General features: G+C 42.6%; 1 protein-coding gene and 1 pseudogene across 1 annotated transcript in view; one reads left to right on the top strand and one right to left on the bottom strand.

Annotated features, from left to right (window-relative positions):
• ACOXL (acyl-CoA oxidase like) overlaps positions 1-22,665 on the bottom strand; it is a 368,132-nt gene that overhangs the window by 325,304 nt on the left and 20,163 nt on the right.
• LOC106975991 (U1 small nuclear ribonucleoprotein C-like) lies at positions 9,022-22,073 on the top strand (annotated as a pseudogene).

The raw sequence follows: 22,665 nt of genomic DNA on the forward strand, positions 1-22,665 counted from the left end.
TGCTAAGAGCTCAGAGCCTGGAGCCTGCTTTGGATTCTGTGTCTCATTCTCTCTCTGCCCCTCCCCTACTTGTGCTCTGTCTCTCTCTGTCTCTCAAAAACAAAGAAAATTTTTAAAAAAGAAAGAAAAGTCTTAAAAAAGAGCTACTCCATTTCTCTTCCTCCCTTGCTCCTGTGCAATCCCATGGGAATGTGCTTGAGCTAATCTAAGAACATATCTGGGCTAACTTGCCATGTGGAGGCAAGGTATAAACTGAGAGACATGTGAGGAAGAGCCTGGTTGTCTCATCCAAGGCCATTCTAGATCAGCTTACCTCCAGCAACCCCCAAACTGGAAGAGCCTAGGTAGCTTAGCCAGTTAAGCATATGACTCTTGACTGTGGCTCAGGTCATGATTTCACGATTGGTGAGACCAAGCCCCTCAGTGGGGTCCACACTAACAGTGAGGAGCCTGATCAGGATTCTCTCTCTCCCTCTCTCTCTCTCTGCCCGTCCCCAGCTTGCATGTACTCTCTTTCTGTCTCTCTCAAAATAAATGAATAAAAACTTAAAAAAAAAAAAAAAGAAAACTGATAAACGTGACTACATAATAACAAAAACTTTTGTATGGCAAAACACTGTAAGAATAGTCCAAAGACAAAGGACAAAATGCAACAAGATATTTATTACTGATGTCACTGCAAAGGGCCAGTCTCCCTAATTAAAGGGCTCCTGTATAACTCATTAAAAACAGACCAACAAGTAGGCTAAGTATTTGAACAGATGGCCCACAGAATAAGGAATACAAATGACACAAATATATTTTTAACTCTCTGTTGTCATATGCAATACAAGTTAACTACACTGAAATATCCATTTTTACCTATGATGTGAACAAATCTGGACAGTCTGGTAGCACCCTGTGTTGATAAGGTTATGGAGACCAGATGCCCTTATGTGCTAGCCTAGGGGAGGCAGGGAGGGAAGTATAAATCGGTACGATTTATATGTACAGCAATTAGACATTATTTATCAAAACTACAAGTGTACCCACTTTTTGACTCAGCAATTCCCCTTCCGGAAACTTATCCTTTGGATTTCGTTACACGTGTGAGGAGTAAGTTATAGAATCACATAAGCTATGGATCCTCTTTTTTAACAAACTCCAGTATTTATTCATTATAAACTCTGTAATCAAAAAAGAAGAAGAAGAAGAAGAAGAAGAAGAAGAAGAAGAAGAAGAAGAAGAAAAGAAAAGAAAAGAAAAGAAAAGAAAAAAGAAAAGAAGAGAAAAGAAAAATGTGGATCAAGTGACCTTTCAAACTACATAGACCACACAGTAAAGTCTATGGGAATGCCATGAAGTGGGTCACACAGACAAGATTCTAAAACAGAAGTATTGGCTATTTTCTTCCCATTTCCATTCCAGTCACTTTTTGATAAAATGGTTGTTATTCATCTATTTTAAAATTTTGGGAGCGCCTGGGTGGCTCAGACGTTGTGGGGCATCCAAACTCTTGATTTCGACTCAGGTCATGATCTCAGCATATGAGACAGAGCCCCGCGCCGGGCTCCACGCTGGGTGGGGAGCCTGCTGAAGAGTCTCTCCCTCTCCCTTTGCTCCTTCCCCACAACTTCTCCCTTTGCCTGCCTGCCTCTGTCTCTCTCTCTCTCTCTCTCTCTCTGTCTCAAAAATTTTTCTTAATTCACATCTATTCTCGCATTATATTAAGCTTCCTGGGGCACCTGGGTGGCTTAGTCAGTTGAGCGTCCAACTTAGGCTCAGGTCATGATCTCACAGCTCGTGAGTTCGAGCCCCACATCAGGCTCTGTGCTGACAGCTCAGAGCCTGGAGCCTGCTTCACATTCTGTGTCTCCCTCTCTCTCTGCCCCTCCCCTGCTCACGCTCTGTCTCTCTCTCTGTCAAAAATAAATAAACATAAAAAAAAATTAAGCTGCCTGCTCGTACTGACAGTATGCATCTCATAGTAGTCAAGTTTTAGTAATGATTTTGTGTCAGTCTGTGCAGAAAAATAAAACATACTGCAAGGTCAAGTGAGGATGGTTCATGCACAGATACTACACACACTGGCCAAAGCACCTGACAAATTATTAAAAACTATAAAATAAACTCAAGAAAACCGGGTGACTCTTAAATAGTTCCCAACTATTAAAACCTAAGTTGAAGAAATTGTGTATTCAAAAAAGAAAAATGTGGATCAAGAGACATTAAAGAACATTCCTCAATAGAAACAAGTTAGACATTTCAGTGAGAGGTCTACCCCATTCCCCTGCACACCCTCACTCCCAAAACGCACTACCAGAGATGTGTATAATGTTACACGGGCCGAAACAGCAATTCAGCAGCACAACATTGTGAGCATCTAAAAGAGGAGTGATTGAGTGAAGGACAGTGCATCCGTATAATGAGATTGTTACAGAAAAAGGAAGATCTCTCTACGTGCCAACATAAGGAAATTGCCAAGATAAGTTTTAGAAAAAACATTTTTTTTTTCAGAGACAGAGACAGAGCACGAGCAGGGGAGGGGCAGAGGGAGAGGGAGACACAGAATCCGAAGCGGGCTCCATGCTCCGAGCTGTCAGCACAGAGTCCGACATGGGGCTCAAACCCATGAACGCAAGATGATGACCCGAGCTGAAGTCAGATGCTCAACAGACTGAGCCACCCAGACGCCCCATCAAGATACGTTTTAAATGAAAAAAGCAAGGTGCAAACAAGTGAATATATTACTTTTACTGTTAAAAAGGGGGGGGGGGAGGGAGAAGACTACATATTTGCTTGCATATACATTGTTGCTATTGCCATTCTCTTCAAGGACGCACAGAAACTATTAACAGTGTTGACCGTTTGTGTATGTGGGGTGGAAATGGGGGAAACTTGGCAAATGGCAAATAGCACTCTACCTTTTTATGTCTTCTGACTTTTCAATCACATTGAGATGTATTTTTAAAAAACACATTTAAAAAATATTTTAGGGGTGCCTGGGTGGCTCAGTTGGTTGAGTGTCCGACTCTTGATTTTGGCTCAGGCCATCATCTCATGGTCCGTGAGTTCAAGCCCCACACTGGGCTCCATGCTGACAGTTTGGAACTTGCTTGGGATTCCCACCACCCCCCCCCCTGTCTCTCTGCCCCTCCCCTGTGCTCTCTTTCTCTCAAAAAACAAAACAAAACAAAAGAAATGGGGGGGAAGGAGGCAAAGATAAAAGGTTTCTCTAAATGTGTATTAATTTTTTAAATTGTGCACTTAAAATGACCACTAGATGGTGATTGCTCTTCATTTGAACTGCCACCACGAGGCATTTAGGCAAGAAAGAAATTAAAGCAGGATGAAGAAGTCTTGGAAACTGCCTGAAATCTTGAGTATCTGACTATCTTAATAAAAATACCTAGATTCCTAACACTTTTCAATAAAAAAAAGTAACCACCTCGGCAATGGAAAAAAACGGGATTTTAAGAATACCGCCCACCCTGAAACTCTCCAGATTCCTACACAACATGAATAACTGTGCGTTTTCAGTCTTTAAATATCAATCTCCACACCTAACAATTTTCATAGGCCACACCTCAGATGCTCTTTGTAGAACAATGGGGCATAAATCACCCACCAGAATTATTTTTCGGTATTTCAACATACATAATTTCTCTGTCGTCTTCAATCCGTAAGATACGAAGATACGGCAAATATTATTCTCCATGCCTCAGACTGCGGACAGAGGCCCTGTGGAATTAAGAGCCTTGGCAGGCCCTGTGGATGGTGTGGGTGTCAGGATTAGGAGCTGTGGGACACCATGAGGACAGCTGTGGGGGTACACAGAGGGCCCAGCTCTGTCCCTGGCAGTTCCACCATCACCTGACTTATCCACTGGTGTTCTGTGTAGGATTTCGCTTGGAAGGAAGACGGTGCCATTACTAAGAACAAGCTTGAAAACCTCTGCCCCAGCATGTGCCACCAGCAAGAACTGAAACGAGGTACTAATGTCATCTTCCCTCGGAGAGGTGGGGGGTTTAGACACCCAGCAGAAGTCACATACCTGTCTAGGAAGTCTCACGTGTGCAATCAAGAGCAAACTACAAGGTACAAAGTAAATAAATAAATACAGAAATACAGAAATAAGCATAAACGCCTATTAGAATGGCTAAAATAAATAACACTGACTGTATCGAGTGTTGAGGAGGATGTCGAGCATCTGGACCTCTCCTTTGCTGGCGGTGGGAATAAGAAATGGTACAGCCACTCTGGAAGAGGCTGACAGTGTCTTATGAAGTTAAATGGAACTCAGCAATCCCATAGCAGGTATTTACCCAAGAGAAATGAAATCCGTTGTTTACACAAACACTTATACACGAATGTTCGCAGCCACTTGCCGATTGCCCCAAACTAGAAACAGTCCAAATGTCCCCCAAGGGGGAACTAAAGTGTGGTACATCTGTACAATGTGGTATTGAGCAAAAAAAGGAGTGAACCACTGGTACACGCGACAACTTGAATGGATCTCAAAGGCATTGTGTCGAGTGAAAAAAAAAAGTCACGTACTATAGGATTCCAATTTTATAACATTTGCAAAAGGACAAATTATAGTGCTGAAGAATAGATCGGTGGCTGTCAGGGGAGAGAGTTACAGGGAGAATCTGACTCTAGAGGAGAAACGGGGGGAGGGGGGGGCGCCTGGGTGGCTCAGTCGGTTGAACACCTGACTTCGACTCAGGTTGTGACCTTGAGGGGTTTGTGGGTGTGAGCCCCACGTCGGGCTTGCTGCTGTCAGTGAGGAGCCCACTTCGGATTCTCTGTTCCCTTCTCTCTCTGCCCCACCCCCACTTGTGTTCTCTCTCTCTCTTTCTCTCTCAAAAATAAACAAACATTTTTTTTTAATTAAAGGAGGGATGCCTGGGTGGCTTAGTTGGTTAAGCATCCAACTCTTGGTTTGGGCTCAGGTCATGATCTCACGGTTCGTGGGACGGAGCCCCAGGTCGGGCTCTGCACTGAAAGCGTGGAACCTGCTTGGGATTCTCTCTCTCCCTCTCTCTCTCTGCCCTTCCTCTGCTCATGCTCTTTCTCTCTCAAAATAAATAAATAAACATTCTTTTATTTTTTTTTCAACGTTTATTTATTTTTGGGACAGAGAGAGACAGAGCATGAACGGGGGAGGGGCAGAGAGAGAGGGAGACACAGAATCGGAAACAGGCTCCAGGCTCTGAGCCATCAGCCCAGAGCCTGACGCGGGGCTCGAACTCATGGACCGCGAGATCGTGACCTGGCTGAAGTCGGACGCTTAACCAACTGCGCCACCCAGGCGCCCCAAACATTCTTTTAAAAAAGAAAAATTATGGGGGCGCCTGGGTGGCTCAGTCGGTTGAGCGTCTGACTTCAGCCCAGGTCACGATCTCACGGTTCGTGAGTTCGAGCCCCGCGTCGGGCTCTGTGCTGACAGCTCAGAGCCTGGAGCCTGCTTCCGATTCTGTGTCTCCCTCTCCCTCTCTGTCCCTCTCCCCATCAGGCTCTGTCTCTTTCTCTCAAAAATAAATAAACGTTAAAAAAAATTTTTTTAAGAAAAAAAGAAAAATTATAAAAGAAGATGGACAAATTATAAAAGAAGATATACAAATGGCCAATAAGCACACGAGAAAGTGCTCAACAACACTGGTCACCACGGAAATGGAAATTAAAACCGTAATGAGATACCACTATACATCCGCCTGAATGGCTAGAAAAAAATAATAATAAAGCAAAATAAAATGCTAACAAGGATGTGGGGCCACTGAACTCATACTTTGTTGTGAAGATATATAATGATACAATCATTTTGGGAAAAGGCCTGCTAACTTCTCATACAATTAAACATGTATCTACCCTATGGCTTAACAATTACACTCCTGGATATTTACCCAAAAGAAACAAAATGCTCACAAAATTCTTGTAGAAGAACATTCAGATCAGCTTTATTCATAACAGCCCCAAACTGGAAACAGCCCAAGTATCCATCACTAAGAGAACAGAGAAATAAACTGTGATTTATTATAAACTGTGATTTATTATATAAACTGTGATCCCATGGAATGGGATACTGCTTAGCAATAAAAATATACTACCGATACACATGCATGACGTGTATTAACCTAGAAAACATTATGCTGAGCTCTCTCGAATCACTTGTTCTGCAGGAAGCCAGCTGCCATGATGTGAGGACACTCAAGTCGCTTTATGGAGAGTCCCACACGGGGAGAAATTGAGGCCTCCTGCCAACAGTCATGAGGGTGGACCATCTTGAGAGTGGATCTTCCAGCCCCAGTCAAACCTTCACAGGACTTCAGACCTGAAGTCCTACGTGCAACCTCATGACAGACCTAGAACCACCCAGCTAAGACGCTCTGAAATCCCCACCCACAGGAACCAGGTGAGATAATACATATTACCTTTTATGATGCTAAGTTTTGAGGTCATTTGTGACATATCAATAGATAAATAATACACATGGCATTGTCATACACACACACACACATACACACAACTGACGGGCAGGAACTAATACCTTATTTTTAAAACACTTTAACAATATGTAATACACCAAGAATAAGACATGAGTCATAAAATGATAGCCTAATGAATTATCGCAAAGAAAACGCACCTATATAATCCTCATCCGCGTCAAAGAAAATCACACTATGTCACCAGCACACAGAATCTCGTCTCAATCATTACTCCCTCTCTCCTGCCCACTGCTAGCTGCGCTCTTGACCTGTAACTCCATCAATTATTTTTGACTGCTTCTGAATATTACAGAAATGAGATTAGACTCTATGTATTCTTTTGTGTCTCATTTCTTTTGCTCCACATGGCTAGTGAGATTTATCTTTGGTATCTACCGCAGCTGCAGCTCATTCATTTTCACTGCTGCACAGGATTACGTTGAATTAATATACCACCAAAAATATGCTGAGTGAACATATCGTGTGACTCCACTTACATTAAACTCTAAAACAGACAAAATTAAAATATAGTAGGGGCGGGGGGATCCACAACAGTGGTTACCTCTGGGAAGATAAAAGCAAGGATTGAGTGGAAAGGGCATGAGGGAACTTTCTGGGGTGATAGTAACGTTCAATATTTTGATAGAGGTTTGAGTTACATAGGCGTATGCAGGTGTCGAAACTCTGTGAGTGGACATTTAAGATTTTTGCATTGCATTGCATTTTAAGCAAAACACGACAAAAACACCTGAACACATTTTGAAGTCTCGTTCATGATATGCACACTGAATTATCTGGGGGGAGGGGGGACTTTGAAATGCATCCCAAGAGTGAATTATGGTGGATAGAGGGAGGTATAAATGAACAAACATGTAATATAGCAAATACAATAATATGTTCATGGTAGGATCTAGGTGGTGAGTATATGGAACTCAGTGTTAAAGTCTTTCAATTCCGTTATATGTTTAAATTTTTTAAATATAAAACTGGAAGAAAGTAGATGACCAGAAAGGGGAATTATGGTAGGGCATCATTTCCTTATGTAAAAATGAGACCTTCAAGGACAGATCTTGGTTTCTAAAAACTATTCTCAAATAAAAGGAACACGGGCTCACTGGAGAAACGGGCAGAGAAAATACAAGATGAGCCCGGAACATCTTGCGGTATTAGAAAGTAAAGAAGTCCTTCAAAAAAAAGTCCCCAAGGATGGAGGCGTGTCAAGGGGACACAGGAGACGACTGAAAGAGCCCCCTGGGGTCAACGCTGGAACGATGAGGACAACAAAATGAATGACGTCCTACTGGACTGTGACACAGTCATAAAATAAATCTGCAGGAGTCCATGCTGATACAAATAGTTAAAATAAATAAATACATAGGGAAAAGAGATGAATAGCCTGAAATAATTTGTGTAGCTACCTCCCCCTCTAGCAGGTGGGGCTTCACCTGTCTCCACACCACTACTACTGTCCCATGAGCGTCGGCTGTGCTTAACGACCTGCTTGCAGAGGGGAACTGTCATTTTACAATGAAAAGATCTGATAAACACTACCCCGCCTGGGGTTTCAAGGTTAACATCGCCACTGATGTTGATAGTATGCACCCCCTGTTATGACTGACGAGAAGGGTACTTGCCCTCATACTCTTCCCAAAAGCCCATAACCTCCATCTAGACATGAGAAAAACATCAGACAGACCAAACTGAGGGTATTCAACACAATACACGACCAAAGCTTTTCAAAAGTGTCGAGGTCAAGAAAAGCACAGGAAGACTGAGGATCTGTCACAGGTCAGAGGACCTTAAAGAGACATGACCACAAAACATAATGTGGCATCTTGGATGGGAGCCTGGAACGGAAATAAGACACTGGTGGAAAAAGTGAGAAAATTCTAATGCAGTCTAGAATTTAGGTAATAGTAATGAACCAGTGCTGTTTTCTTCGTTTTGACAAACGTACCGTGGTTGTGTCAGATGTTGACAACAGTGGAAACTTGCTGAGGGGTATACGGGAACTCTATTTTCTTCACAATTTTTCTAAAAATTGAAAATTATTCCAAAATTAAGTCCATTCTGAAAAGAGACAAGAAACAAGGCGACAATAACAACAACAAAAAAGATCTTTGTGCATTTTTTGAAAAACCTTGTAAAAACCCAACAAACTGAAAACCGCTTTAAAAAAGCAGTTGTGTGTTATTTTTTTCCTCTCAAAATCTAAATCAAAAATCAGTTTTAGGGCAATGGAAAGCACATTTTCAGATACCAAGCGTGAATGCCCTCCTGACAAGAAATATCCTTGGTGCCGAGCCTTATCCGGGTGGCACCCACGTTCTGGAGTGAATACTGACAAGAACTTGGAAATCAACTCTGGTGCCTCTGCTTCGCTAGCCTGTTCTTTTGTCCTGGTCCCTTTTATCATTTTGCTTCGGGAGACATCTCCAGCTTGGCTCAGGTTAAACTCCCTCAGTCACTCTCTTCTCGTTGAAAATGGCAAAAATCAAAACGCTCCGTCTCCCTTAAGAAATGAGGCGGGACCCACTGCCAGGCCTTCGCACAAATGAAAGGCAGCAGTGAAGAACAGACCCCCCAGAAGCAGCGAGAAGAGAAACCCTCAGTCTTCCAGTAAGTGCCACAGCTGCCTCACAACTTGATCTTCCACCTTCCAGAGCCTCCACCCACCCCCGTGAGCCCTCGCACAGCCTGGATGACCTGACCCTGAATGGAAACAGAAACCGTTAAATCATCCTGTGGTAAGTGTCAAAGACTAAGGCCCTGAACCAACAAGGGTGACAGAAAATGCTACGGGAAGGGTTTTCTAAGCACTGCGGTTTAATTGTAGCTGTGGGGTTCGCTCAACCACAGAGAAGTACACTTGCTCAGTGGCAAACTCCACGAAAGTAGCAGAAAGAAGGCAGGGAGAGAGAGAGAAAGGAGGGAGGCGTGAGAAAAGATCCTCCCGGCCAGAGACAAAAATGTGATGGGAATCCCTGACGGGAGGCATTGCCAATCCACATTCCCGAATCCTTGGCCTGCCGGCCAGTGACTGCGGAAGAAGAGATGCTCCCTCTCCATCCTTCCTTTCGGTCTTCCTTCCCGCGCTTTCGGTAAGCGTCTGCACCACACCAAACACGGGGCACTCAAAACAGATCCGGCCTGTTCCTACCCTCAAGGAGCTCAGCCTCTAGACTGGAAGACACCGGAGGAGAAGGAGGGTCCCCAAACAGCGTGACACTGAGAGAGCTTTCACACATTATCATTAAGACCTCCGGTGGCCAGAGAGCCGTTCCTGCCTCCCCAGGGACGGCAGGGTTGTTTTCTGCGGTAGAAAGCTTTTGGTTTAGCATTTACCTTTCCTTGGTTCTGTCAGGACGGGCTGCCGGGGCAGTGAGAAGGCAGGGGAGCAAGAACCGGGTCTCTCTGCAGGATCCGCTGAGAAGTGGGGTGTGTGTGGGCTGAGAGAGGAAGTCCCCAGGAGGGAGGGAGCAGGAAGGGGACGTAAGGAGGAAAGGGTCGGAAGGGAGCAGGAAGGAAGTGAAAGGAGATATATGACCAAATGAGCGGAAGACAGGAACAGGTACAATCACCCAAGACAAAAGATAGGAACTTTCAACAAACTCAGACATGCTCCCTCACTAGGTAAAGGTATGCGTGCCAGAGACTGCTGCTGGCTCGACCTTGCCCACCAGGACTCTGAGGGTGCCGCACCAGCTCAGCCCGAGGGGTGGCTCCTCATAGCTCCAGGCTATCATTGTGATCCCAGCCTCCAGGACGGCATCTGGCTTAGAAAGGGGACTTGAAATCTCAAACAAAGAGGATTATTTTGGGGGGTGCGAATAAGAGGTGCTGAGGCTGAAGTGACACAAGAGAGGTTGGTTGAGGAAACAGAAATGGGCGGGCAGCACCACTTAAGTAAGTGTATTGGAGGATGGCTAGATCTGTGGTCGACAGGCATAAGCAGGCCTTGACGCCCTCCTAGGGCTGTGCCCTGCCCATGGAATGGTGGAGTCTGCTAGCTTGCTGGGCTTTGTGCTTCCAGCTGTGGTGACACTGTTGGTCATACAAAGGACGCTTTTGGTTGAACGTTATGGTACACGTGGTCTGCAGGGGCCAAAGGGGAAACCCCTCGTCTTCAACAACAACCCATTCGACAGCTATGTAGGAATCACCCTCAGTGGGTTAAGCAACATGCACAGGAGCCAGGGTCCCCTGCTGAACCTTGAGAGCCACCTATCCACCTACCTGTCCATTTACAAGTAAATGGGAACCGGGACCCCCCCCCCCCCCCCCACCGGGCGGCTCAGCCAGTTAAGCATCTGACTTTGGCTCAGGTCATGATCTTGAAGTTCACGAGTCCGAGCCCTGTGTTGGGCTCTGTGCTGACAGCTCAGAGCCTGGAGCCTGCTTTGGATTCTGTGTCTCCCTCTCTCTCTGCCTCTCCCCACTTCTGCACGTGCTCTCTCTCTCTCTCTCTCTCTCTCTCTCAAAAATAAAATAAAAACAGAAAAATTTTTTTTAAAAAAGCAAGTAAATGGGAACTGGAAAGATGGACATGGAAATTCCCTTGGGGGCTAATTACAACCCAGACTTCAAGGCCTGAGATCCTTCAAGGGTCAAGAAGAGGTTGAGTCAATACTCTCCCATGGCAGCCAAGGAGGAGGTGAGGAGAGCACTCAGGGACCAAGGAGTCTGCAGCGCCCTTAGTAAGCCCACAGACAGTTTCAGAACAAACAGAACAAACAGAGCACATGCTCTATAAAGCCATCATTACGAAGAGACTGACAGGTAATCAGAGCCCAATGCTTGGGCTCCTGACAGCACCACCCATGCACTTGAACTCCAGCCTCTGCGCCTGAAGCCAATGTGAGTTGTGTTTCCATCTCTGCACCCGAAACAGGAGTGACTACCCACATGGGCCAACCAAGAACTGAAGAGAAACTGACAGGAGACAAAGGATAGCAACAACATATTGGCAGCCAAAAAGTGACCAGACAGGTGAACGGGGAGCAGACATCACAGAACAGAGAATGCCAAGTTTATGGGGCCGGGAAGTCAACCAGCTGGTACAACTGAACTCCACTAAGGCTTGGGGATTGGAGGCTCCAGGCACCTCTGACAGCTCCAAGTCCCCTCCCCCAGCTCATCACAGCCTGAAGGTTCACTGTCAGGAGAAGGAGACGTTGAGAGAGCAACAGAGAAGGTGCACACTGAGAACAGTGGGGCCAGGGGGAGACCCCTCAGCCAGAGGCCCCACTTACCAACACTGAGGACATAACCAAACATCAGGAATGGCCTGTACATCATGGGCAGCTTTGACAACTTCCCAGCAGATGGCTATAAAGTGACTTGTTCTAACAAAATCAGAGTTAACATGCATTCTCCAGCAAACAGAAGTCAAATGTCTTAGGAGAGGAGCATTTTCTAGTTAGCCTAAAGTCATGTAGGGAGGAGCCCTGCTCACGGTCACTTTAGACAGCCAGGATTATGACCTGTCTGTCCTTCATCCTCTATCCACCATTCCTCAGAAAACTAAAAGAGTCCTTTCTGGAGAAAGGAACTCTGTCCAAAACAAAACGTAATACTGATCTGTCACTGAAAGAGGCTACTCTGTGATCAGGAAAGCCTGTGGCCAGCAACCCTGCCTGTTTACAATCAGAATTTTACTTGTATTTTTTATTTTGCTCCTATTGTGAGCAAACAGCCAAGATGGACTAGACATTTAAGGAAAGCTTCAAACACAAAAATCAGAGGTCCAAGGTACAAATGGAAAAAAGAAACCAAAGGAAACAGAGACAAAGCAGAGGAATAGAAAGGAACATCTAAAAATGTAAGAGATTTTGAAATCAGAAGACAAGAACAGGTGTTATTACAAAAAGGAACAAAGAGGGGTGCCTGGTTGGCTCAGTCAGTTAAGCATCCGACTTTGGCTCAGGTCATGATCTCACGGTTCGTGAGTTCAAGCTCCACGTTTGTGCTGACAGCTGACAGGCTGACAGGTTGACAGCCTGAAGCCTGCTTCAGATTCTGTGTCTCCCTCTCTCTCTGTTCCTCCCATGCTCGCTCGCTCTCTCTCTGTCTCTCTCAAAAATAAATAAACATTAAAAAATATATATGACAGAAGATATTTTTAACTCAGGAAGAGTTGGAAGATAAGTAGAGAAAATCTCCCAGGAAGTAGAACAAAAAAAATAAAGAATGAGATGGAAAATAAGGAAGAAAGGATAAGAAAATCAAAGGACAAGGTCAGGGGTTTCAACATCTAAACAAAAGGAGTTCCAGATAATAGTGCAAATAACTGAAGAGCGTGAGTTTCCAGATTAAAGAGCCCATTACATGCCCGACACACTGAAAGCAAAAGACACCCACATCAGATCACTCTGTAAATGATGCAACACCCGGTGCTAAAGAAGAATGCTCATAATGCTGTGGCTTCCAAAAGGAAGAAAAAGAAGCCATTTATAAAAGGTCAGGGTGCAGAAGAGTTAACATCTGTTAATAGCAATGCTGGATACATAGCCAAAAGCAATGGCATGAAGCCTTTAAAAATCAGGGGGAAATTTTATTTCCAGCCTAGAATTCTATACCCAGAAGAATATTCAGTCAATTGGATGGTAAACATCTTCAGACATAAAAATCTCAAAAACCTCCAAAAGTGACTTCTCTTATATTCTTTCTCAGGAAGCTATTAGATGAAAGACTGTTCTGGTTCTCCATAGCTGTGTAACAATGTACCCCAAAACTTAGCGGCTTAAAAGAGCAATGCATCAGTATTCTTCTATCTCTCTGCTTCCTATCGGGAATTTGGACACACGGGAACAAGTAGGGATGGCTTGTCTCTGCTTCACAGTGTCTGGAGCCCCAGCTCAGATGACTTCAACAGCTGAGAGCTGGAGCCGTTGGGAATGGTTAGCAACTCTTCACCTCTCTTCCTGCAGCCTCTCTCCATGGACCAGCCACAGGCTAGCACACCTTTTTACATGGACGCTCAGGACCTCAAAAGACAGGAAGTGAAAGGTGTCAGTCTCTTTGGACCTGAGCCTGGCAACTAGCATGCTCTCACTTCAGCCATATTCTGTGGGCCAAAGCAGTCACAAAGCCACCCAGATTCAAGGGGAGGGGACACAACCACACTTCTCAGTGGGAGTAGCATTAAGGAATTTGTGGCCATACTCCACAAAGGGTAACTAAGAAAGAGAAAGCCTGGGAAGACAGAGGAGATTCAAAGGCAATTCCTAAGATAATACTGAAGAAACACATAGAAAGCCAGTCCAGACAGAAGCCCCAGAAGGAGGTCTCCAGGAGGGATGTGTCCACAGGGGCTGGGGAAGTGGAATTGCCAATTACCTTACAGGTTTTACTAAGCTGAGAGGAGTGTAACCATTCTATACCAAACTGTGGTGTCAGTGACTGATGAGTTTATAGAAAACTAAGCAAATGAACAAAGGAGAAACTGATAAAATGAGAAAAAGTTATAAAAGAAAGGAAATGAAATACAGTGCACTATGGGGCACAGCTGGGAATAATATTTATATAGTCACAGCAATGTGAATACTGGAGAGTGATTTAAATAAAAATGGTGACATGGTGATTTTCAGAGTATAGACAAAGAAAATGCAGCAGTGAGATCTTCATTTTCTATAATAGTCATTATATAGTCAAGAAGTGGTGGTTTAAGTATGTTGTTTAGGTCGATTGGAGGATTAACACAACAATCTGCACAACCTGAACCACAGAAATCAGTGAACTTGGGGAGCAAGAAGGCGAGGGAAGGGAGGTGCTTTTGCGAGCAGAGAGAGGACAGAGACTGGAGGGGGGTGGGCAGAGAATACAGGAAAAGCACTCCTCCCAAAAAGCAGCTGGAGAGAAAGTGGAAAATTGGAAACAGCCGCAGGGACTAAACTAAAAAGGGAGAAAGGAGAAAGGAGTGGGTTTAAATTCCATTAAGACTGTAAACAAGGGGAGCACAAAGTCTGCAACTCCGCAGCTCCATACCTGGCGGTGCTCTGGTAGGAAGGGTGAATCCCCAGGAACAGGGTGGGGTCAGTGAGGTTCTTGGGCCACATGCAGAAATGTGGTTCCACTGCTGGAAGGACATTTGGTAGAGACTGTTGAAACCACCTGGCCCCAGCAGCCCCAGAAAACGGCCACATTCACTGGTGCTGGAACAAGGTCATTAAGGGTGAAGCCAGGTGCCAGATGTGTGTTGTGATTTTCCGTAATCCCTGAAAAGCTGCTGCTACACTATCTAGCAAACTTTTTCTGGGGCAGGCTGGCACTTGGCCAAAGTCTCAGGGCACTGGCAGCAGCAGGATCCGGCAAGTTTTCCTGGTTGCAGCCAGCATTCGGCCATTGCTCGGTAAGACCCTCCCATAGAGGGGCGGAACGGGTCAAAGACGCAGTCCTTCAGAAGTAAGGGGTCGGGGAAAACAGCTGCATCTGAGACAAAACTCGGGAGAGAGGTACTGTCTGGGGCCTGGTCATAGACAGTGAAAAAGCGGGGAGTGGACAAAAGCTAAAGACAGAAGACGGGTGCACGACGGCTGATCAAGGACAACAGAGTTCCAATACTAGGGACTGGGTAGCTGGGTGGCACCAGTTTCACCGCTCCCGCGCATGCACCTATGCACCTACCAGTACCACAACACTCCACCCCAGCAGGCTAGCAGCGTCATCTAGTGGAGAACGGAGCCATTACACTGAGCCCCGCCCAAGTGGGCCAACCTCATTCCTCAAGAACACAAGTCTCACCGCCTACTTAGTTTATGGACTATAAAGCGCTACATAGTCTGACTTCTAGGGGAAAACGAAGTAATTTCAGTCCTATTTCAATCTATTAGCAGGTCCATCTATTCAATTTTCTTTCTTTTTTTTCTTTTACACTTCTTTTCTTTGTCTTGAATACAGAAAGAGAAAAAATTCATTTTTATTTTCAATTTTTATTAAAAATATTTTTCCTTAATTTTTTTACTATATTTTCTACTTTTGTGTAAGTTTTTTCAAATTCTATTTTACTTCCATCATTTTATTTTAGTCTACTTCAGTGTATTCAACTTTTCAAATTTTCAAACCATTTCCTTTTTTTTCTTTTTCTTTTTTGTCGTTTCCATTTCTTTTCTTTTTCTTGAATGCAGAAACAGAAAAACTTCATTTTTACTTTCAGTTTCTATTAAAAACATTTTCTTCAATTTTTTGACTACATTTTTTGCTATTACGTAAATTTTTTCAAACTCTATTTTACTTCCATCATTTTATTTTAGTCTACTTTTTCAAATTTTCAAAAGATTTCCTTTTTTTCTCTTTTTCGTTTCTTTTCTTTTTCTTGAATACAGAAAGTGAAAAAATTCATTTTTATTTTTAATTTTTATTAAAAATATTTTTCTTAAAATTTTTTTCTACTATATTCTTTACTTTTGTATAAATTTTTTCAAATTCTATTTTACTCCCATCATCTCATTTTAGTCTACTTCAGTGTATTCATTTTTTCAAATTCTCAAATGATTTCCTACCCCCCCCCCCGTTTTTTCTCTAAAACCACTTTCTGTCAAACCACTTTCAACACCCAGACCAAAACACACCCAGGATCTAGCATCATTTATTCGATTTGTGTGTGTGTGTGTGTGTGTGTGTGTGTTTTTAATTTTTTAATTTTAATATTTTTTAATTTTAATTTTTCTACCTCATTAATTCCTTTTCTCCCTTCAAAATTACAAAACAAAGGAATGAACCCCAAAAGAAAGAGTATGAAGTAATGACAGCCAGGGATTTAACCAACACAGATACAAACAAGATGTCTGAACCGGAATTTAGAATCACAATAATAAGAATACTAGCTGGAGTCGAAAATAGATTAGAATCCCTTTCTGCAGAGATAAAAAGTAAAAAATAATCAGAATGAAATTAAAAATGCTAGAACTGAGCTGCAATCATGGATGGATGCAGCAGTGGTAAGGATGGATGAGGCAGAACAGAGAATCAGCGATGTAGAGGACAAACTTATAGAGAATAATGAAGCAGAAAAAAAGAGGAAGATTAAGGCAAAAGAGCACGATATAAGAATCAGAGAAATCAGTGACTCATTAAAAAGGAACAACATCAGAATCATAGGGGTCCCAGAAGAGGAAGAGAAAGAAATAGGGCTAGAAGCGTTATGCGAGCAAATCGTAGCAGAAAACTTTCCTAACCTGGGGAAAGACACAGACATCAAAATCCAGGAAGCACAGAGGACCCCCATGAGATTCAACAAAAACCGACCATCAACAAGGCATATCATAGTCAAATTCACAAAATACTCAGGCAAGGAGAGAACCATGAAAGCAGCAAGGGAAAAAAAGTCCCTAACCTACAAGGGAAGACAGATGAGGTTTGCAGCAGACCTATCCACAGAAACTTGGCAGGCCAGAAAGGGGTGGCAGGATACATTCAGTGTGCTGAATCAGAAAAATATGCAGCCAAGAATTCTTTATCCAGCAAGGCTGTCATTCAAAATAGAAGGAGAGATAAGAAGTTTCCCAGACAAAAAAAAATTAAAGGAGTTTGTGACCACTAAACCAGCCCTGCAAGAAATCTTAAGGGGGAACTCTCTGAGGGGAGAAAAGATGAATATATATATAACTACCAAAAGCAACAAAGATTAGAAAGGACCAGAGAACACCACCAGAAACTCCAACTCTACAAGCATCATAATGGCAATAAATTCATATCTTTCAGTACTCACTCTAAACGTCAATGGACTCAATGCTCCAATCAAAAGACACAGGGTAACAAAATGCATAAGAAAACAAGATCCATCTATATGCTGTTTACAAGAAACCCACTTGAGACCTAAAGACACCTTCAGATTGAAAATAAGGGGATGGAGCACCATCTACCATGCTAATGGTCAACAAAAGAAAGCTGGAGTAGCCATACTTATATCAGACAATCTAGACTTTAAAATAAAGACTGTATCAAGAAATGCAGAAGGGCATTATATCATAATCAAGGGGTCTATCCACCAAGAAGACCTAACAATTGTAAACATTTATGTGCCAAATGTGGGAACACCCAAATATATACATCAATTAATCACAAACATAAAGAAACTCACCAATAGTAATACCATAATAGTAGGAGACTTCAACACCCCACTCACAGCAATGGACAGATCATCTAATCAAAAAATCAACAAGGAAACAATGGCTTTGAATGACATACTGGACCAGATGGACTTAACAGATATATTCAGAACATTTCATCCTAAAGCAGCAGAATATACATTCTTCTCCAGTGCACATGGAACGTTCTCCAGAATAGACCATACACTGGGACACAAATCAGCCCTAAGTAAGTACAAAAAAGATCGAGATCATACTGTGCATATTTTCAGACCACAACACTATGAAACTCGAAATCAACCACAAGAAAAAATTTGAAAAGGTAACAAATATTTGGAGACTGAACAACATCATACTAAAGAATGAATGGGCTAACCAAGAAGTTAAAGAGGAAATTAAAAAGTATATGGAAGTCAATGAAAATGATAACACCACAACCCAAAAACTCTGGGATGCAGCAAAGGCAGTCATAAGAGGAAAGTATATAGCAATCCACTTCTTCCTAAAGAAGGAAGAAAGATGTCAGATACATAACTTAACCTTACGCCTTAAAGAGCTGGAAAAAGAACAGCAAATAAAACCCCAAACCAGCAGAAGACAGGAAATAATAAAGATTAGAACAGAAATTAATGCTATTGAAACCAAAAAAAAAAAAAAAAACAGATCAATGAAACCAGAAGCTGGTTATTTGAAAGAATTAACAAAATTGATAAACCACTAGCCAGTTGGATCAAAAAGAAAAAGGAAAGGACCCAAATAAATCAAGAATGAAAGAAAAGAGATCACAACCAACACAGCAGAAATAAAAACAATAATAAGAGAATATTATGAGCAATTACATTCCAATAAAATGGGCAATCTGGAAGAAATGGAAAAATTCCTAGAAACATATACATTACCAAAACTAAAACAGGAAGAAATAGGAAATTTGAACAGACCCATAACCAGTAAGGAAATCAAATTTGTAATCAAAAATCTACCAAAAAACAAGAGGCCAGGGCCAGATGGCTTTCCAGGGGAATTCTACCAAACATTTCAGGAAGAGTTAACACCTATTCTCTTGAAGCTGTTCCAAAAAATAGAAACGGAAGGAAAACTTCCAAACTCTTTCTATGAAGCTAGCATTACCTTGATTCCAAAACCAGACAGAGACCCCACGAAAAAGGAGAACTATAGACCAATCTCCCTGATGAACACGGATGCAAAAATCCTCAACAGGATATTAGCCAACCAGATCCAACAACACATTAAAAAAATTACTCACCACGACCAGGTGGGATTTATCCTGTGGTGCAGGGCTGGTTCAATATCCACAAAACAATTTACGTGATTCATCACATCAGTAAAAGAAAGGACAAGAACCATATGATCCTTTCAATAGATGCAGAGAAAGCATTTGACAAAATACAGCAACCTTTCTTGATAAAAACCCTCAAGAAAGTAGGGATGGAAGGATCATACCTCAAGATCATAAAAGCCATATATGAACAACCCAACGCTAATATCATCCTCAATGGGGAAAAACTGACAGCTTTCCCCTTAAGGTCAGGAACAAGACAGGGATGTCCACTCTCACCACTGTTATTCAACATAGTATTGGAAGTCTTAGCCTCTGCAATCAGACAACACAAAGAAATAAAAGGCATCCAAATCAGCCAGGAGGAGGTCAAACTTTCACTCTTCGCAGATGACATGATACTCTATATGGAAAACCCAAAAGATTCCACCAAAAAAACTGCTAGAGTTGATTCATGAATTCAGCAAAGTTGCAGGATATAAAATCAATGCAAGGAAATCAGTTGCATTCCTATACACCAACAATGAAGCTACAGAAAGAGAAATCAAGTAATCGATCCCATTTACAGTTGCACAAAAAAAACATAAAATACCTAGGAATAAATCTGACCAAAGAGGTGAAAAATCTGTACACTGAAAACTATAGAAAGCTTATGAAAGAAATTGAAGAAGACACAAAAAATGGAAAAAGATTCCATACTCCTGGATAGGAAGAACAAATATTGTTAAAATGTCAATACTACCCAAAGCAATCTACATATTCAATGCAATCCCTATCAAAGTAACACCAGCATTCTTCACAGAGCTAGAACAAATAATCCTAAAATTTGTATAGAACCAGAAAAGACCCCCAGTAGCCAAAGCAATCTTAAAAAAGAAAACCAAAGCAGGAGGCATCACAATCCCAGGCTTCAAGCTATACTACAAAGCTGTAATCATCAAGACAGTATGGTACTGGTACAAGAACAGACACTCAGATCAGTGGAACAGAATAGAGAACCCAGAAATGGACCCACAAACGTATGGCCAACTAATCTTTGACAAAGCAGGAAAGAATATCCAATGGAATAAAGAGAGTCTCTTCAGCAAGTGGTGCTGGGAAGACTGGACAGCGACATGCAGAAGAATGAGCCTGGACCACTTTATTATACCATACACAAAAATAAACTCAAAATGGATGAAAGACCTCAATGTAAGACAGGAAGCCATCAAAATCCTTGAGGAGAAAGCAGGCAAAAACCTCCTTGTTCTTGGCTGCAGCAACTTCTTACTGAACACACCTCCAGAGGCAAGGGAAATGAAAGCAAATATGAAGTACTGGGACCTCATCAAAATAAAAAGCTTCTGCACAGAGAAGGAAACAATCAGCAAAACTAAAAGACAACCGACAGAATGGGAGAAGATATCTGCAAACGACATATCAGATAAAGGGTTAGTATCCAAAATCTATAAAGGACTTATCAAACTCAACACCCAAAAAACAAATAATCCAGTGAAGAAATGGGCAAAAGACATCAATAGACACTTCTCCAAAGAAGACATCCAGATGGCCAACCGACACATGAAAAAATGCTCAACACCACTCATCATCAGGGAAATACAAATCAAAACCACAAAGAGATACCACCTCACACCTATCAGAATGGCTAACATTAACAACTCGGGCAACAACAGATGTTGGCGAGGATGCGGAGAAAGAGGATCTCTTTTGCATTGTTGGTGGCAATGCAAGTTGGTGCAGCCACTCTGGAAAACAGTATGGAGGGTCCTCAAAAAACTAAAAATAGAACTACCCTACGACCCAGAAATTGCACTACTAGGCATTTATCCACGGGATACAGGCGTGCTGTTTCGAAGGGACACATGCACCCCCATGTTTATAGCAGCACTATCGACAATAGCCAAAGTGTGGAAAGAGCCCAAATGTCCATCAATGGATGAATGGATAAAGAAGGTGGTATATATATACAATGGAGTATTACTCAGCAATCACAAAGAAGGAAATCTTGCCATTTGCAACTACATGGATGGAACTGGAAGGTATTATGCTAAGTGAAATTAGTCAGTCAGAGAAAGACAAAAATCATATGACTTCACTCCTATGAAGACTTTAAGAGACAAAACAGATGAACATAAGGGAAGGGAAACAAAAATAATATAAAAACAGGGAGGGGGACAAAACAGAAGAGACTCATAAATGTGGAGAACAAACCAAGAGTTACGGTAGGGGTAGTGGGAAGGGTGATGGGCTAAATGGGTTGCATTATATGCTAACTAATCTGGATGTAAATTTAAAAAAATAAAAAAGAAAAGAAAAGAAAAGAAATTTCAAAAGTACCAAAAAAAAAAAAAGAGGTTTCAAAAGGTTTAGAAGGTTTCAGATACTTTGTAGCTTATCTGGCATTAAAAAGTCTTAGAAGATCCATGGGCCTCTCAAAAATAGCTAACTATGCAATGCAATTTTTCAAAATGTTGACTTTTAAAATGTTAACATATGTCTAAAGCATTTCATGATTAAAATATTAATAAAGAGGTTATAAAATGCCAAAAAAAAAGTATGTTGTTTAGGAATATGGAGGTCAATAACAGAAGAAGCTGGTGAAAGAACTCGGTGTGGTTGTCAATGAGGAAAGGAATGAGGGACAGAGGCAGGTGGGGTAGGGAGGTTGTTTTTCATTAAAAACCTTGTTGTACTATTTGCTCTAAGAATATTCATACACGGCACGGGACAGAGTGGCTGCTGGCCCGCAGAGCAACAAACCTAAGTTTTATTGTGATTACTAAGACACATACCTCACCCATGACTCTCCATCTGTGAGGAAGACGCATTGCAGCGGTAGGAAACACAAGAGAATGTGCAAGCCTATCAGAAATGGATGGGAGAGCAGGCTCAGAGCCTTACCCACAGAGCAACCGCAGTATTTCAACAAGCAAAGATACCTCTTACTCCATTCTGTGTTCCTCCTCCTGCAGGGCAATGATCCCACCTCCCCACCTCACCCCCAGTCTCCCGGGGCCTCCTGGCCTGGGTATGATGCCAGCACCCCATATGGGGGGCCTTCCTTCTCCTGGGAGGATGCCAGGGGGAACTGTACCTGGAATGAGACCACCTATCAGAGGCCACACGCCAATGATGTCTGGACCCCCCCCCCCCGTGATGAGACCTCCCACCTGTCCCATGACGGTACCTACTTGGCCAGGAATGACTCAACCAGACAGGTAAGGAGAGACAGGAGCCTCTTCATATGCATTTTATATTATTTATTCTACTTCACCAGGAGATCACGGTGCTGTGACTCTAGGTGTTTTCTAACAGTATGACAAGGAAGACTTGCTCCCCCTTCTTATCAAAGAGAGTATAGTTTGGGTAGGGGAAGTAGTGGGACCAGAAGAGAGAAAAAAAAAAGGAATTTTCATTTGTATTGTGAAATGTGAAAATAAAATTGTCAACTGTTTTAGTTGGAAAAAAAAAAAGAAAGAATGTTCCTATATCACACAATGAAAATAAGACTTAAATTCTGAAAGAGAAAGCTGTAGAATAAAACACATAGCTGACCTTGCTTATAGAAAAACATACTGTTCACGTGCATAGGAACTCATAGAAAAACAAGGAGAAGCAGAAAAAACCCTACCACATACTAAAGTATTAGAAGTGGTTCAGCGGTGGGGGAGGGGGGGCCTGGGTGGCTCAGTCGGTTAGGCATCTGACTTCAGCTCAGGCCATGATCTCATAGTTTGCGAGTTCAAGCCCCATGTCGGGCTCTGTGCTGACAGCTCGGAGCCTGGAGCCTGCTTCGGATTCTGTGTCTCCCTCT

This window comes from Acinonyx jubatus, chromosome A3, assembly GCF_027475565.1.
Source record: "Acinonyx jubatus isolate Ajub_Pintada_27869175 chromosome A3, VMU_Ajub_asm_v1.0, whole genome shotgun sequence".
Lineage (NCBI taxonomy): Eukaryota > Metazoa > Chordata > Mammalia > Carnivora > Felidae > Acinonyx > Acinonyx jubatus.